At 39.2% G+C, this 15,828-nt stretch overlaps 1 long non-coding RNA gene across 1 annotated transcript in view; it reads left to right on the top strand.

The window, feature by feature from the left end:
* The first annotated feature begins 7,038 nt into the window (after positions 1 to 7,038).
* The window catches only part of LOC119703058, a 32,169-nt gene continuing 23,379 nt past the window's right edge, over positions 7,039 to 15,828 (top strand). The window contains exon 1 of the long non-coding RNA XR_005257537.1: positions 7,039 to 7,536. This is a non-coding gene — a long non-coding RNA (uncharacterized LOC119703058). The remainder of the gene's footprint in view (positions 7,537 to 15,828) is intronic.

Raw genomic sequence — 15,828 nt, 5'->3', positions numbered from 1 at the left:
AGGAAATCTTAGAAAAATTATCTTTTGTACTCCAGAGACTCTTGTTTGACTAACTTTTGAGACTTAAGTGCAAGTCAGCTGTTTGAAAACTGTTATGGTCCTGGAGGGAAGGAGTCAAGCCAGACCTCGAGAGGCAAATCACTGCTTTAATTGGTGCATCATGCACAGGTCGTGCTTATAGCTCTCTAAAAATTATTGCACAGCTAGGGAGGACTCAGACTCTTTGTGGAAGTATGGTCCTCTCAAACGCAATATCGTGGCAACCCTGAGAACTCAGAGCTTCAGTGTCAGGGAGAGATGATGTTCTTGTCTATGATGACTCTGGCAGGACTATCTGCAATTGTTACTCCACTGGGCTTCAGTGCCAAAAGCCATTTTGGCAGCAGAGGCAGGGATTGATCCTCAGTGTGAGATAGAAGTGAGACAAGCAGACAGAGCTGGTGATAATGTGACGATGAATAAAACAATCCACCATTGTGTTTGCTTCTTGCACGGTTATTTGCGCACAAAAACTCCTTAAGAAGAGGAAATAGCTAAGTTAGAAAACATCAGTACTGATTTCAGTTGGTGAGCTGCTGTTGTGCAGGTTATTAACAGTCATGTACAGGTTATTAACAGTCATGTATTTGTCCCAATGGGGATATATTTGTTAACTTCTCAGTTCACTTGTAATACTCTGATGTTCAGTTTGTTTTCTCTGGCATTAGTATTGGTGAAACTCTGCTCTTCCTTCTCACTTTTGTGGTCCTCTTTTCTTTGTCTACTAAACTGGAGATGAGTTGGTAATCACTGCTGGTGTGTGTTCTGGAGATGTATATGGCTGTTTGGGGAAGGGTAAAAAAGCTGTGCTGGGATGCTGTTAGGCTGCTCTATCTGTAGTTTCCTTTCCCTGGAAACCATGAAGATATGATTCCAGAAAGGAAAGATGAGGACACAAATGTGTCTCAGCTCGTTCTCCTTCCATGGAAAAATAAGTGGGAGGGGTGAGGAATGAAGCAAGACTTCTTCATGTGAATATTATTTCAGTTTTAAAAAATTAAGTTATTATAGGCAGCTACCAATCTAGAAGTATTGTAAATTAATTTTATTACAGTAATAAGTACTGTGTCATGTTGATGATTCTCTGATAAATATTGTCTTCTTGCATAGCTTTTTTGTCCCCTGGACAAAAGGGGACAAATGATTCTAAGTTGTAAGATCTAGATTTCAAATAGCATTGTATTCTATCCATAAGCCCTGGGAATATTTTTACAATTCAACAATACAAGTATGTTTTATTTTCAAAATGCTCATTCCCCTATTTTATAAGTCAAGGGGGGGGACCATCCCCCACACAGAGCTGTACATAGTTACATCAGCATGTATCACTGCAAAAAATAAGCTCAGAGAAACTGCTTTATGCATGTTCTCAAGCTATACTTCTTAATCTAGAAGATAAAGGCTATTTTTTCGATGACACAATTTTAGAACATACTTTTCCTTTCCAATTTTCATTTACAAAGTTTTTTTTTTATGCCTTCAGAAAATATAAGCCCCTTCTTAATCCAGAAAAGTGTCCCTGTGAGATTTGGAATAATGTTTGTCAGCTGATATTATTCATAAATATGAAAGAATGGGCTTAGTTATTATCTGTGATTCAATCTGCTCTTTCAAAAAAGGTCCCAGCAATTACCAGGTTAGTAAGTTCATCTTTCCAGTTGCCTTCAAGTGTTGTAGTTTTAAGTGCTTGTTTGAATGCAAGAACTGTGTTCCTTCACTGCGTGAACAGTATCATACTGTGAGATTTACAAGCAAGCAGCTTAATACTTTCCCCAGTATTGTCTTGAAGGTATTTCACTTCCTTTATTTTCCTTCTTTAGTAAATAAGGCTGCAAGTTGCAAATCTGAGTGCTTGAAATTAGACTTTCAGGTCTTACGGAGGCTTTTAAATAGCAGTATCCAGATTCTCAAAAGTGAATCTGGGTTTATTTTGGAAGCCTACAGAGTGTATTGGAACAACAATTTTAAGAACCTAGCTTAGGCACTTTTTTAACCTCTGTTTTAGGGTTTGTACTGAGGTGTTTTCTTGGGATAAAGGTGGAGGTAGCAAGCTCCTCTTGCTGCTCAAACAGCAGCAAACTCTAAATTAAACTGCTTTTATATATAAAGAATTGGAGCCTTAGCTTTCTTCCACGATCACTGAGTATAGCTGTCAGATCCTAAATTGCCCTTAATTTATTTTACATCTTTAAGTTATTCTATGCTTGAATGTCAAAACTAGGTAAACTGCTTGGAGTGTGTGAAATGAATTTTTCATTCTCTTTAAATTAATAATGAAGCTTGAATGATTCAAACATGAAATCTATTAAAAAATAGTTTTCACCCTGTAAAACTGCTGTTTCACCTCTCTCTTAAGATCGCATTACTTAGAAACCCATGACAGATGTTTCTGTGCTCCCTCCTTTCGGGCTGCTGTGCAGTGCCCCGACACTCAGCAGAAAGTGGCTGTGCAGAGGCTGATCCAAACCAGGTTGGAGGCTGCTCCTGGGCTGTGGGTCAGGGAGCCCCCAGTGCGTGTGTGCAGAGGAAAGAGAAGGCTTCCTGTGTTTAGCTTCACTCCTGTAGAAATGGCTCAAGGTAGAAAACTGTAACTGCTCAAAAAGACCTGCTATGGAGCACATAATGGGAGCCATCCCTGTCTATCTACAGCTGCCCATGCTGCATGGTCCTCCCTGCCAGTGCTCTCTCTGATGGAAAATTTATGGGTGTGATTGTGCTGTGGCTGGATCAAAATAATATTCCTGCATAAACAAGGAAAACACTGTTTATTTAAGTAAGATTTCCAAAAGAATGTGGAGAAATTGTTGTAGCCACTGCACTCAGATATAATTGCAAACAGGTGCCTTTAATAACAGGTTATGGCTTCATTTAGTCAGGTTAAACCCCCCTTTGCTGTGCCAGGGTGAGATTGGCTCATTGCACCAGGGAGAAGAGACTTGCCAAGCTCCTGAAGCTCCAAAGCATGAAGTCATAAAAGCCCTTAATGTTTACATTATCAGTGCTGGATTTTTATGAGCAAATGGGGTTACACAAGTAAAAATAATTGAAGCATCATGGACCCCTTTGGAATGAGTCTGGTGTATACTGGAAATACCTAGATAACATTTATTTCATTTTAAATATAAAGGTATTTATTTCATTTTTCTCCATGCCTTTCCTGTTTGTTATAGTAAGAAGGCTCATGCCACCATTGCCTCTGTCCTCCTGTATTCCCTTCAGCTGGTGAGAAATGGTGCTGCTTAGACAAACAGCTTTTTCCTGCTAGGTCGCATTGCTGGATTCATTTCTGGTGGACTTGAGTGGGTCACTGGCTGTAGAAGAAATGAGCCCAGCAGAACTCTGAACCCTATTGGGCACCCAAATGGGTCAGAAATTAATAATTTGAAAAAAATCTGGATTAGCTTCACTATTCACCAGGCTGCTTGTTGTGGTTTAAGAAATGGAGGATTACAGCAGTCAGGCCACTGGGTCAGACTGGAAACAAGTTTCAATCTTGGAGCTGAAGGGAGAGCTGGTTTTTCTGCCTCTTTTCTTTGCTCTTTCATCTGCATGGCACTGTCCCTAACATCTCAAAATTAAGCTGTGTTTGAAAACAAAACTGCTTAAAAGCACTTTTTCTATAGGTTGGTATTGATGGAGGAAAAAGTTTGGAGTTGTTTATTTGAAAGAGTCAATAAGCTGAAGGGAAGGAGTGTTTAAGTTATCTTCTACCTGAAATTCTGATAGATTTTTAACATTCCCCCTCACCAAAATTAGGAAAATTAAGAAGTCTTAGAGGCAGGGGAAGTCCTTGCACAGAGAGATAATTCCTTAAAAGAGACAGGGGAGTAAGTGCCTGGTAACTGCAGCAAATGGTGTTTGGCAGTAGTGTTCCAAGGGTTCTGCACTGTTTATGAGGACTTATATAAATGGGTTTGAAAAGGGAGGAGAGCAGTGAGGTGACTAAGTTTGCTGTTGATACACAATTATTCAAGGCAGTGAGGATGAAGGCAGACTGTGAAGAATTACACAAGGATCTGAAGAGACTGTGTGACTGGGCAATAAAATAGCAGCTGAAATTCAGTGTAGATAAATGTGAAGTGATGCATGTGGGGAAAAACAATCCTAGCTTCACATATAAAATGATTGGCTCCAAGCTGTCTGTTGCTACTCAGGAGTGAGACCTTGGGCTATGATGGATAGTTCCATGAAAACATCAGCCTGTGCTTGACAGCAGGCTAAAAAGCAAATCAAATTTTAGGAATTATGAAGAAAGGACCACAGAACAAAACAGATAATGTCATTATGCAGCCATATAAATCTATGGCTCACCTTTACCTTGGGTACCACAAGTAGGTCTGACTCGCTAATCTCCATGAGGATGCATTAAGATGGGAAGATTCAGAAGTGGGAGAGGAGTGTGTATGCAGAGGTCTGAGTAGGCTGGGACTCTCTTGTCTGGGGAAAACTCATCCAAGGATGGTAATGACAGGTTAAAAAAACTGTGATTGGGTGGAGAGGGACAGATCTGTCATCACCTCTTTCAGCACAAGAGTTAAGAGCCGTTGAATGAAGCTTGTAGAAACTGATTCAGAGCAGGGGATGGCATCTTTTTCAGAAGGGAATAATGTACCTTGTCAAAGCTGTGCAGAGGGTCTGGGGTAGAATTGACAAATAATTGGATGAAATGCCAGGTCAAGGACTGCTAGATGCAGAAACCCTAACAAGCTCGAGAAATCTCTTGAAAAAATGCTGGAGACTGCAAGAGCTTTGTTGGAAATACTGTGTATGTTTGTTCTGTAGTTTCAGTTGTGACTGCTTCTGCTCTCTGCTTGAGACTGGTAAGTGGATTTGAGAGAGCAGGGTCTATAGACTGACTGTTTGAGCCCTGTCAGAGATCTATGAGGGGGATGCAAGCAGACAATTCATACACCTATTGCAGGCTGCTGGGACTTCGATTTCTCGTTATCCAATACTGAGTGCAAAGATCATTACAGAGAAAGGACTCTGATAGCACAGGAAGCCTGTTACTCCAGTCTCGTGTACTCCTAATGTTAATGCATCTACAATGCTTGCAGTGCAAATTCAGATGTGATTGATGCTGGAATCTCTGAGCATATATCAGTAGCAGGACATGAATTCCTTGTGAACTGGAGTAGTGTTCAAGGAAAGCAAAGAGTTTCTGAAGTTATGCATGAAGGTAATCACAGGTGGAAATCCAAGATTTTGGTAAGACCCTCCTCCAAATATATAAAGATATAAATAGATAAATATATTTTTGGTAAAAAAATAATAAATACATCCTCCTTCATGCATTTATTTTTTTTCTAAAGTCAGTCATCTGTATTTACTGCACATATTACTGCAGATAAGCATTCATTTCACTACATAATTATTCAATTAGAGAGAACAAGTATTGCTCAGTCAATTCCAATAAATTGAATACCATCTAAGAATTGTAGATTAAGCACTCATTCCTTTACCTGTCTCCTAAGGAGTGCTGATTTACGAGTGGTGCTGCTTAAGATTGAAGAGAAATCTGACTTAGGGATGAGAACAACAAAGAAGTTTGATGTGTATAGCAAACATTGTGGCTGTGACAGCCTGGTCAGAGAGTGTGAAAACTAGATAAGTTTTCCTAGAATCAGCTTGTGAAACTTTAGGGAGTTGAAGATAAACAATGATACCTTGTTATTATAAACAACCTGCAGGTGTTGTTTTCCTACTCTCTATTTTCCTGTTTTTCTCAAAGATTACTTATAAGAAAGGTTATTTGTTAAGCACCCAATCAGGTGAAATGTATTAATTAATTGAACAATCTGGTCTATCTGTTTCAGAATAAAAAGAGAGACTTGGAAGTGAAGTGAGGTGCTGTGCAAATCAACCTTTGGGTGAGTCTGTGTTGTTTCTTACTCAATAGTGAAAAACATGACAATGAAGTTTTAGGAAGATGGAGACGGAGCAAAGATGATGTACCATGTGTATAAAGCCTGTGAAACAGTAACTGAGGTGAGTAAAGAGTGTTTTCTTGAATCTGCCTACTAGTTTTTTCAATGTTACACCTTTCATGTCTCTCATTCCCCAAATCAGAGTGTGCCTGTTGAATAAAATAGAGATAAATACTAAATTCAGCATTTCTTTTGAGCTGGCTGCTGCAAAAATCATGAAAGGTGTGTGGAGTGGATATTAGAGATGCATGGAAAGAGGAAAGGGCTGAACATCAAACATAAAAAGGTCCAGTTGGTTGCTCCAAGTCTTTAAAAGTAAATTGCTGGTTGCTGCTGTAGTAGGTAGTATCTGTTCTAACAGAGCATAAGTTGACACTTGCAGGAAAGCATAACTGGCTAAATGTCAACCAGTGCAGTAAACTAGTCTTGGGAACTTGAGTTGATTTAAAGCCTGACCCTGATGGAGAGGGAAGGACTTTGGCTCAGCAGCCTCTCCAGAGACCCCTTCTTCTACTTCGTTCTCACAGTGAAGGACATGTAAAAGGACATGTAAAATTGGAGTTTTGCTTGTTAAAATCTGTGATCATTGCCTGGAAAGGACAGGTAGTTGCATGACAAATGTGATTACAAGAAGGACTAGACATTTCAGCTTAGGATAGTAAGCAAGTTCCTCTTATGGTTTCAGTGATGGAAAAACTTAAACCTGCAGTGGAATGCCTCCCCTAAACTTGATGACTAATATCTCTCTCCATGTGTCCTATACCTGTGACACATACTCTTTGCAAACTGTCTGGTAACACAGAGGATGTTCCGCATCCACTGGCTCATGCAGGAGCCAGTAGAGCAGCTGTTCCACCGAGCAGGTTATGTGCTCTCTGGAAAACCCTGACCGCATATGTGATGATCTTCTTGCTCTGAACTGTTGCTGCAGGTGACTGGTTGCGTCAGGAATAGCCTGGCTTACAACTTTCAGGTTTGTGCCACAAAGGACATGACAAATATGCAAAAATCTGAGTTGCATCATGAATTATGAATAAATGCAGCAAAATGATAATTTATGAATTAGATTACTTTTTCTCATCTTTTAAGACATGGAAGAACGACTTAAATCTTCCAGTCATCTTGTAGTCTAACCAAGCAAAAACTCTTATGGAGTTACTCCCAAACTTTGCTATTACCCTTGTTGTTCCTGATCTACTTCCTAGTTAAAAAAACCCAAAACTTTTGAAAGGCCAGGAAAGTTTTCCTTTATGTATTAGTAAGTTAACTTTGTCTGGTCGTCTATACATATTCCTTGGCCAATATCTTATGTCTGCCTTCAAAGGAACATGAGGTGAGGAACACAGCCAACCAAAAGGAGAGAAGTACTAGAAAATTAGACTTTTTATTCATGAGTTATCATAAATTGTCTTTATCACAGGAATGTTCTTACTATTTTGCTTTCAGAAAAGTAGAAGAATCAAATGTAAAATACCCTGTCATAGGTATTACAGGGAAAGGAGCTGAAGTATTTTCAACTCAGTGTCTGTTTAGTGTGTTATGTCCACAATTCTGCATCCTGCAGCCAGAGGTACTATGATCTATTCAAATATTCTTCTGGGGTATTGGCCTATGCATACAGCTTACTGTTATTTTACCATGAGTCAAAAATATGCATTTAGTTTTAAAATATGCAGTTGGCACCATGCAATGTTGCACATGCTATCTAGTGCTTTGGAGGAAAGAATTATGGTTTCTTTTGCTGATGAACCTTAGGTCTACGCTGACCTGTTCCAATATAATATTCGTATAAGCAGGTCTACAAAAAGCCTTGTTAAAATACACTTGTTACAGCAGTCCCTGATAGCACATGCATCGTTTCAGTTATTTTGATTTTGTTTTAACCCTCCACAATGAAAATTTGAAAACAAGTGGCAATTAGCAGTATAAAGCTAGAACAAGGGCCATTCATAGCAAATAGTGGTGCTGTGTAGTGTCTGCTTATAAAGGAAAACCTTGTGTCAAGTATTTTGTTGCCTCTCAGATGAGAAATACTTGACTCTAAAATTAACTGGAAAAGCTGTTCTGTGCAAGGGTGGCTGCAGCAGCAGCCAGCCCCACTGCTCTGCAGCTCTTTAGGCCATTGGTAACTTCTTCAGAAATGCCTACCAAAAGTTTTGCTAAGACCTTTGCTGTCCCCTACTACCCATTTTGTTTTGAATACAGACTTATAATATTGGGAGGAAAACACCAACTTCTTTTTGTCTGTAGGAATCAATCTGTATTTTTCTAGTTCTACACCTATTTTATCAGCTCTGACTTGTAGAATGCCTATATTTTGCTGGCTTGTTTGTACTGCATGATGTAAATGTGATAATGTTCATGTGATCGTGTGAGCCTGAGTTTTATTGTGTTGATCAGCAATACTGGCATGGTTATGGTGCATTTTTCTTTTTGGAAAGGTGATACTGAACATTTAAGATGGCTTTTGTGCTACTAAAGGTAATAAGATAAATTACTAGAAGTTTGTTTCCTTTGCTCTACCTTTCTAGTCTCCAGTATGAATAGATGCAGATGCTCACCCAGTCATATTCAGACCAGTTTCACTGGAAATATGGTAGAATTCCCATCATCAAGGGTTGTCAGCTTGGGACTGAGTATCAATCGGAATGCTTTTAGTTTGATCTGGAGTTTGTTGTTGCCACCTGATCATCCCTGATTGCCTTTTGGCAGGGCCAGAAGTTTGTAACCAGCATTAAAACAAGGCTCTGATCTCCCAACGATTTCTGAATGGTTTATAGCCCTAACTCACAGCTGGTGAGTTGAGTTTGTAACTTAAATTGTTTTGTTACAAAGTGAATCCTATTCAGATTTCAAAAATTTCACCTTCAGTTTGGAAATGTCATGTAACTCTAGAATAAAGCAAAATGAAAGAAAACTGCAAAATTGAAAGAATAAACATGATTAATATTTCTTTTATTTTTTATAATTAAAAGTGCTACTCTACAGTAATATAAAGTTTTTTCTTCCATTTTCTTGGGCAAAATTCTTTTAAAATGTAATAGTTTGCCGAGGTCTGCCTGTGTTATCACTGTATTTGACTGTACTGCTCATGGAACAGCACTTCAATTTCTCATTTTTTGTTCTACCTGTAGAACAAGGACATAAAGTCACTTTCTTGACCCCTTGATGAAATATTTCTGGAACAGGGAGAATGTCCCCAGTCAGCCGTTTAATACTTCGGAGCTTTAATTGATAAAGCTTATACCAAACCTTGTAGAAACACACCTTCAAAAGAGAGATAATCTTGGGTATCAGCATATGGATCTGACACTCTGTTCTTCATGTTTGCTGGGTTGCATCGTCTCATGGCAGTTTGTGACGAAAGTCATTGTCCAAATTCAAGGTACTCTTAATCACTCTGAAAAGTCAGGTTTCCTTGTGCTCTTTATATGATTCTGCTGAGTACTACAAGCTAATCAACAGCTGTGAAGTGCTTTAGTTAGGCCACTTCTGTGTTCACAAAATTCAAAACTTCCACTCAAGCTGAGGTCCCAGCAAAGGGAAAAAAATAGTTTCCCAGGGCTATTGTACTTCCCTGCAGAATTAAAACTAAACTTTTGGCTCTTATGGCATGGTGAAGAAATCTGAATGATCCATCTGAAAATTAAATATTAATATACCACCTCTCCTTACTTTTTTCTCCAGAAGTTCCTCACGTGTGAACAAGTAACATGAGGAAAATTCGTATGAACATGAGGAAAATTTTGTATGAACAAAACACTTTGTCAATGGAAAGTGAGATTGAGAGGGCTAGCAGCATAGTTTCAGTCATTTAAAAACATTACTTTAATTTTGGTTTACTTGATGCATGCAGTGATGAATACAAGACTCTTACTTAGAAAATGGCTTCATGGAACTGACAATATTTTATGAGGTATGAACCCAAATTTTGGTCAGATCTGTCACTGGTGTATTGCTGAATATTGCTATATAAGACAACTGATGCTGACCCATTGGGAGATATACTGAGAGGCCTGTGTGTGCATGGAGAGTCCCTCTTTGATTAATAGTCCTGCAAGTGTGACAGGACTGTGCTGCTGTGTAACTTTTCCTGCTAGACACTTATGTTTAATGATATTTGCCACTTCAATAGGAGGAAAAAATTGAGATGATCTTAAGGTTTTGTTTTTTTTCCTCAGGGTGTGCAGAGTAGAAAAGGAAATGAAATGTTAATTCACTGGAAGGTTTTTTTTTTTTTGTCTTTTGTATGTGCCTGCCTGTGAAGCAGGGGCTCTGGCTTTAGCCCAGCAGTGTGCCTGTGGGCAGGTCTGCTGCCCAACCATGCCCTGTCTGGGACGGGGCTGTCTCTCTTCTGCGCAGGGTAAATTCTGTGTATACAGCCTCAGGACAGCTCTGGACAATTATGGCACTTCTTCCCATCAGAAAACAATCCTATAAGTTTAGAACAATCCCCAAAAACCTAGGATCCATACAAACTCAGAACTCAAAAGCAGGCAACAGAGTTTAAAGGCTTTTTGGGCTCTTCATCTAAAACCTATTACTATCCATTATTGCCTGTACAGCCCGAGGCCTCGGAAAGGATCATTTTGGAAATGAAACCTTTAAAACCTAAAAAGACAGTGTTTTCGCAGCGCTCCTGGCAAAGATGCGGAGCCGGCAGTCGTGGAGGGAGCTCAGGGGCTCGACTGCCACCTACCGCCCGCTGCTCCGCCGCTGCCGCCGCGGCGCTGCGGGGACAGCGCTCCCGCCCAACTCGGCCGCGGGAGAGGAGGTTTTCTGAGCTATCAACTGAATTTACAAATTAAATGTTGCTGGTGGTTTGCAGTCTATAAATTCCCGGCGTAGGAGATGCTGAAGAACTTGAGACATGTTTAGCGTATGGAGCCGGTAAAAAGTTGAAGGAGCTCCGCACTTGAATTTCAAACCCTAGAAAGTTAAACAAAGGAGAAAGCTTGATTTAGAAGGCTCTTGGACTTTAAATGGAAATACAGGTTTTCCTTGGTTATTTTAGCACCTAGCAATTTTTTAGTGGCAGTTAATTTTCAGCCAAGCATTAATTCCAGGCGAAGAGGAAAACGGAGAAGCTGGTTACCAAACACCCTCTGTTGTCTGCTCACAAAGGTCTCCATCCTGCCTGCTCTCGCAGCAGCTCTCATGGGCATCTGGCACTGCCCACCACTGGAGTCCTGAAATGCAGCACTCCGGTGCACTCTTGAAATCCTGGGTATCACTCTGCTCATTTCAGACCCTTTTCATGGCAGCAGTTGTGAGGAAAAAACCCAAAACCTGAAAACCAAACCCATAAAAATGTCAAGAACAACCCAATCTATAATCTACAGACCTTAGGAACATCCAGAGCTGTTGGTGTCACTTGGTGCTCTACAGTAATTATAACAGATACTGCCCAGAAAACACTGGGCACATGCAGATCACATGATAAGCACGAGGAGCTAACTGTATTGCTGTATTAACCTTTACTAATGAGATTCAAATAAGAGGTGAAATAAAGTTGCTTCAGAAAAAATATAGATGTTGTCACCATAAACTACATACAGAGGAGATTGGGTGTAATTGTCTTGATAGTGAGCAAGTTTATCTTCAGTTTATATTTCTTTTCACAATTTAAGAGCCAGTATTGGAAAATGGATTTAATTCCCGTGAAAACCTTTCAGTCTGTCCATAAATAAGAGCTCATTCTCACTACATTTATGATGATGTGATTCTCCCTGTTATGATGCTGGGAAAGCAGGCTAATCTCCTCTTCGCAAAGTTCAGTCAGAGCCCTGTAGGTTATTTCAGGAGTAAAGGGAAACCTATTTAATGCTTCCCAAAGAGTTAACCATTAGGGCCTTGTCTGTAGAGACAAATCAGCAGTGTCTTTGTAGGGCTAATGTCACGCAACTGAGCAACAGAGAAAGAGATCCTACGACTTGGGCAACCAATCAAATTACACAAGTAATGAATAAATGCTATATGAAGTGAGCCATTTATACATTATTCTGAGCTTAAATTCCTTTAAGTGGATTTCTTGGAGAAGGGCAAAAATCCAGCATTCTTCTAATAATTGTGACCTATATGTGGGCTTTCCAGAAATGCACATACTGTACCCAGTGAATTGAACTCAACGAACAGATGAGCTAGCTGTACCTGTAACTTTGGGAAAGCATTATCTTTTGTTTGGTTGTCTGGAGCCCATATAAAGGTAAATGTTATTTTAGTGGTTAAGAGAAAATACTTTTTGATTTGATAATGCTAATTTGCCCATTGGAAACCAAAACTTCCCTTTGAGAGGATGAGTGGGAAAACTTGATGACCTTTAAAATTTCTTCTGTATCAGTAATGTTTACCAAAGCCTAGATGCCCTAGTAAATTTTAACGATCATAATGTGAGTTATAAAACAAAATAGTTCACCCTTCCAGTTTTACTTTTAAGAAAGCAATATAATAATTTAAAAGTCCAAAGTATACACAATGCAAATATACCATTAACTCATTAAAGGCATTTTCTAATGTGCGAAATTGAAACAAAAGTGAACAAAATTCAGTGGATCAAATATCATTGAATCATTTTTTGCATGATTGTGGTTAGTTTGTTTTTAATGTACTGAAGAGTGTGCAAGATCCCTCACAGCTCAGCTAGATGGAAGCATGCAAAAAACTTGTCACTAAATTTCACAGAGGGCAAGATGAGAAGACAGAACTGCAGGCTTGCTGAGTTAAAGGATTAGAAAAGGTTGTTTTAATAAGTTCATATGATTATTCAGCAAAGTCTGGCCACAAAATGATTGAACTGCCATATTTGGGCACAAATAAAAATGTTGTGGCCGAGTACCTCCCTGGTAAATGGCAGAGGGGTGGGTTTTAAAGTCCATTTGGGGTGGCAACACATGCTTAGACACAGCATATCTCTGAGCTAGAGCTTTGTCTGCCAGGAGCCTGGGACGATTGAGTCCTTCTCCATCTCACGAGATGCTATCGCTGTAAAAAGTTATCGGGTTGAATTCAGGGCTGCCTGTATTACTCAGGAGTGAATTACACATTTCATCCCAAACCAGTGCCAGTGAATCCTCTGAATCTGAATTGCCAAGAGGTAGTATAATGGCAAAACTGACATACACTTGATAGCTGTAACCTTATTTACATTGACTCTGACAGAACTCATCACATTAGAAAGCAGTATTAATGAAATGTTAATTGAACTACTAAATACCATCAGCCATTAAAATTACCAGTTGCTGCTGTAATCCACTAACAGAATATTTACCGAAAACTAAAGGAAGAAATTATTTTGCTTAAAATGGTGGTAAAAAAAAGCTGAAAGAATAAAATTAAGTTGACCTTTTGATAGATGCCTGTTTATTGATTTAAATTCACCATTTTGTGAACAATGTCAAAGAGGTCTGTTAGAATAGAAGCATGTATAATAACACGAGCTAAACAATTTTTATTTCTTTGTGTGTCATTACAGAGAGATTGAAGCAAGCTTCACCTAAGTGTAGTGATGCAAAAAAAATAATAATACCCAGTCTGGATGTGAAAAAGCAGAGGAAAACAAGAGCTTCATATTAAAGTGCCTTCTAGGTAGCTGACATGACGCATCTAGTCAGACGTAAATAATGACAGACGGAAACTATCATGAGGTCTGTGAAGCATCAACATGCTGCCATCATTTTCTTTCTAACCTTGCTTTGCTAGCAGCTCTCAGACTTACAGGCTGAGAGATCATTTAAAAAGCAAATCCTAATGATGCTGCCCACTGTAGCAACAGCCAGTGAGACTGGCATCAACTTAGTTCAGTTTGGGAACTTGGGGTTGCAGCCATGACTGGCTCCTGACACCCCAAATGGGAATCACCCCTCGCCCCCTGCCTGGCTCCCTGCAGCTTCATGTGCATCTTGCTGAAAATGATCCACCCGTGTGGGCAAGGGAAGAGCAGGCTCTCCTCCTTCTCCCACCTCTTGGCAAATAAGTCTTTCAGTTATTTTCTTTACTGGATTAGGTGCATTTGGGCGCAAGATGCCCAGAATGATTTTCATGGCACACATTTTATTTGTAGTGCATGTGTATGGGAAAAGAGAGGGAGTAACGTGCTGGTATCCCTGTAGCTTCAGCAGAGCTGTGTTGTGGTTCAGATAAACACATCTGTACACAGATGCCATAATCAATGTGGAATAGCAGAGCAGTTTTGCAAGTGCAACTTAAGGGGAGAAAAAAGGCAAAACATAAAAATCTCACAACAGGTCACCAGTCTTGTCTGGCTCAGTAGACTCTATTCATCAAAACAATGTCCAATAAAACAGTTGCACATTTTATTTAAGCTGGTGACTGCATTGCAAGCCATTGGGAAACAAAGCTGGTGTGAGATAATGTAATGGCATCATCACTTTGCAAATCAGCATGTGGCTTTGCTTGGGTGCTAGCAGGACATGAGGGCTCAGAGACAGATGACAACATGAAAAAAAAAGTAGATCAGACTGCTTGTTTTTGATTGTAAACATTATTTTCATATACAACAATGAATTTCATCCTGTTTGGTAAGCCTGACCTCAGGCTGCATGAATGTATTTCTATTGTTTGTATGTAAATTAAAACATGACAAAAAAAAAAATCCTTCCCAACCTTCCCCATCAGAAGGCTATTTATGCTTCACAGATCTTTCCAGTACTTTAAGCACAGCTAAGCAGCTACCTCAGGTAAAGATGCTTTTTTTCCAAGGAAGCATTTAAAAATACTTCCTCCCTTTCACTTCTGAATATTCTAAATACTAATGCAGAATTCGTGACTCTCAAAGTAAATAGATGGCACTTAATTATGCTGGTGATGTCAGGTATTGTATAGGTTGATTTCCCAAGGCGTAAGTGAAAAATGTACTATTTGGTCTTAAATTTAGACTTAATAAATAGCTAATTTAGGATCTTGCTCTATATGCAAGGATATAATCACAAGGCATTCATTTTTAAAAGGTTTCATTTATTCTTGTGAGCTTAATTATTGCAAGGAAACTGTGAGCAATTTGTTTTTTTTTACCAGTGTCTGATTTCTGAGAATGGTTATTAAATATTAAATGGATGCATAATTCAGGCAATTAAGAAAGTAATCACACAAAGTAATGTAATGGAAGTTAATTATTACTGCATAAGCAAATAGTTCATTAATGCTAGTAGTTGCTATGGCTGCATTCTTAATACATGCAGAACTGAAGCATGAATCCTCTGTGTATTCAGAGGTACCAGAAGTATGGTACTGCAGAAAAAGTGTTCCTAATGAAAGGCCCAGGCAAATAAGGTCATATTGACCCCTGACTTGTCTGAATGCTGCAGGATCATCATTACTTAAGAGAGTTTTATCAAAACCATAGCTGCTTTAGATGCTTATAATACCTTCTGTTTGTAATACAGGCCGTAGCTTAAATCAAGGAAGAACTTGGGGAATTCAGCTGTTTTAAAATAAATTAATAAATTGCCAATCCTGCTTCTCTTGTTAAAATTCTACCCAGTGGTGCTCCTCTTGTTAAAAGGCTATAAAATCATTATATGTAACTTAAAAGGGTTGTACAATTTTTCAGTACAAAAGCATAATAGCTGACAACCACCCTTGTTAGATTTTGTTCTTCAACGACAAGAGCAAAATCTGACATTCTTTTGCTGCCATTATTTCCCTAAAGCAAAGCTTCTCATAAAGACTATTTCAAGTCAAGAGACACTTGTGCAGCTACATTCCACCTAGTAGGCTGTGATGCAGTATTAACCTTAGTGCTGTGGGATTTAGCCAGGGATGGCAGGATCTGTGAGGGGTGAATGGTGCAAAATAGTGATGAGGTTCTCTTTGGAACCCTGAAGGTGTGCAGATAGGACAGTTG

Source organism: Motacilla alba, chromosome 7 (genome assembly GCF_015832195.1).
Source record: "Motacilla alba alba isolate MOTALB_02 chromosome 7, Motacilla_alba_V1.0_pri, whole genome shotgun sequence".
Lineage (NCBI taxonomy): Eukaryota > Metazoa > Chordata > Aves > Passeriformes > Motacillidae > Motacilla > Motacilla alba.
The sequence above is the reverse complement of the archived record's forward strand: the minus strand, read 5'-3'. Positions and strand labels throughout refer to the sequence as shown.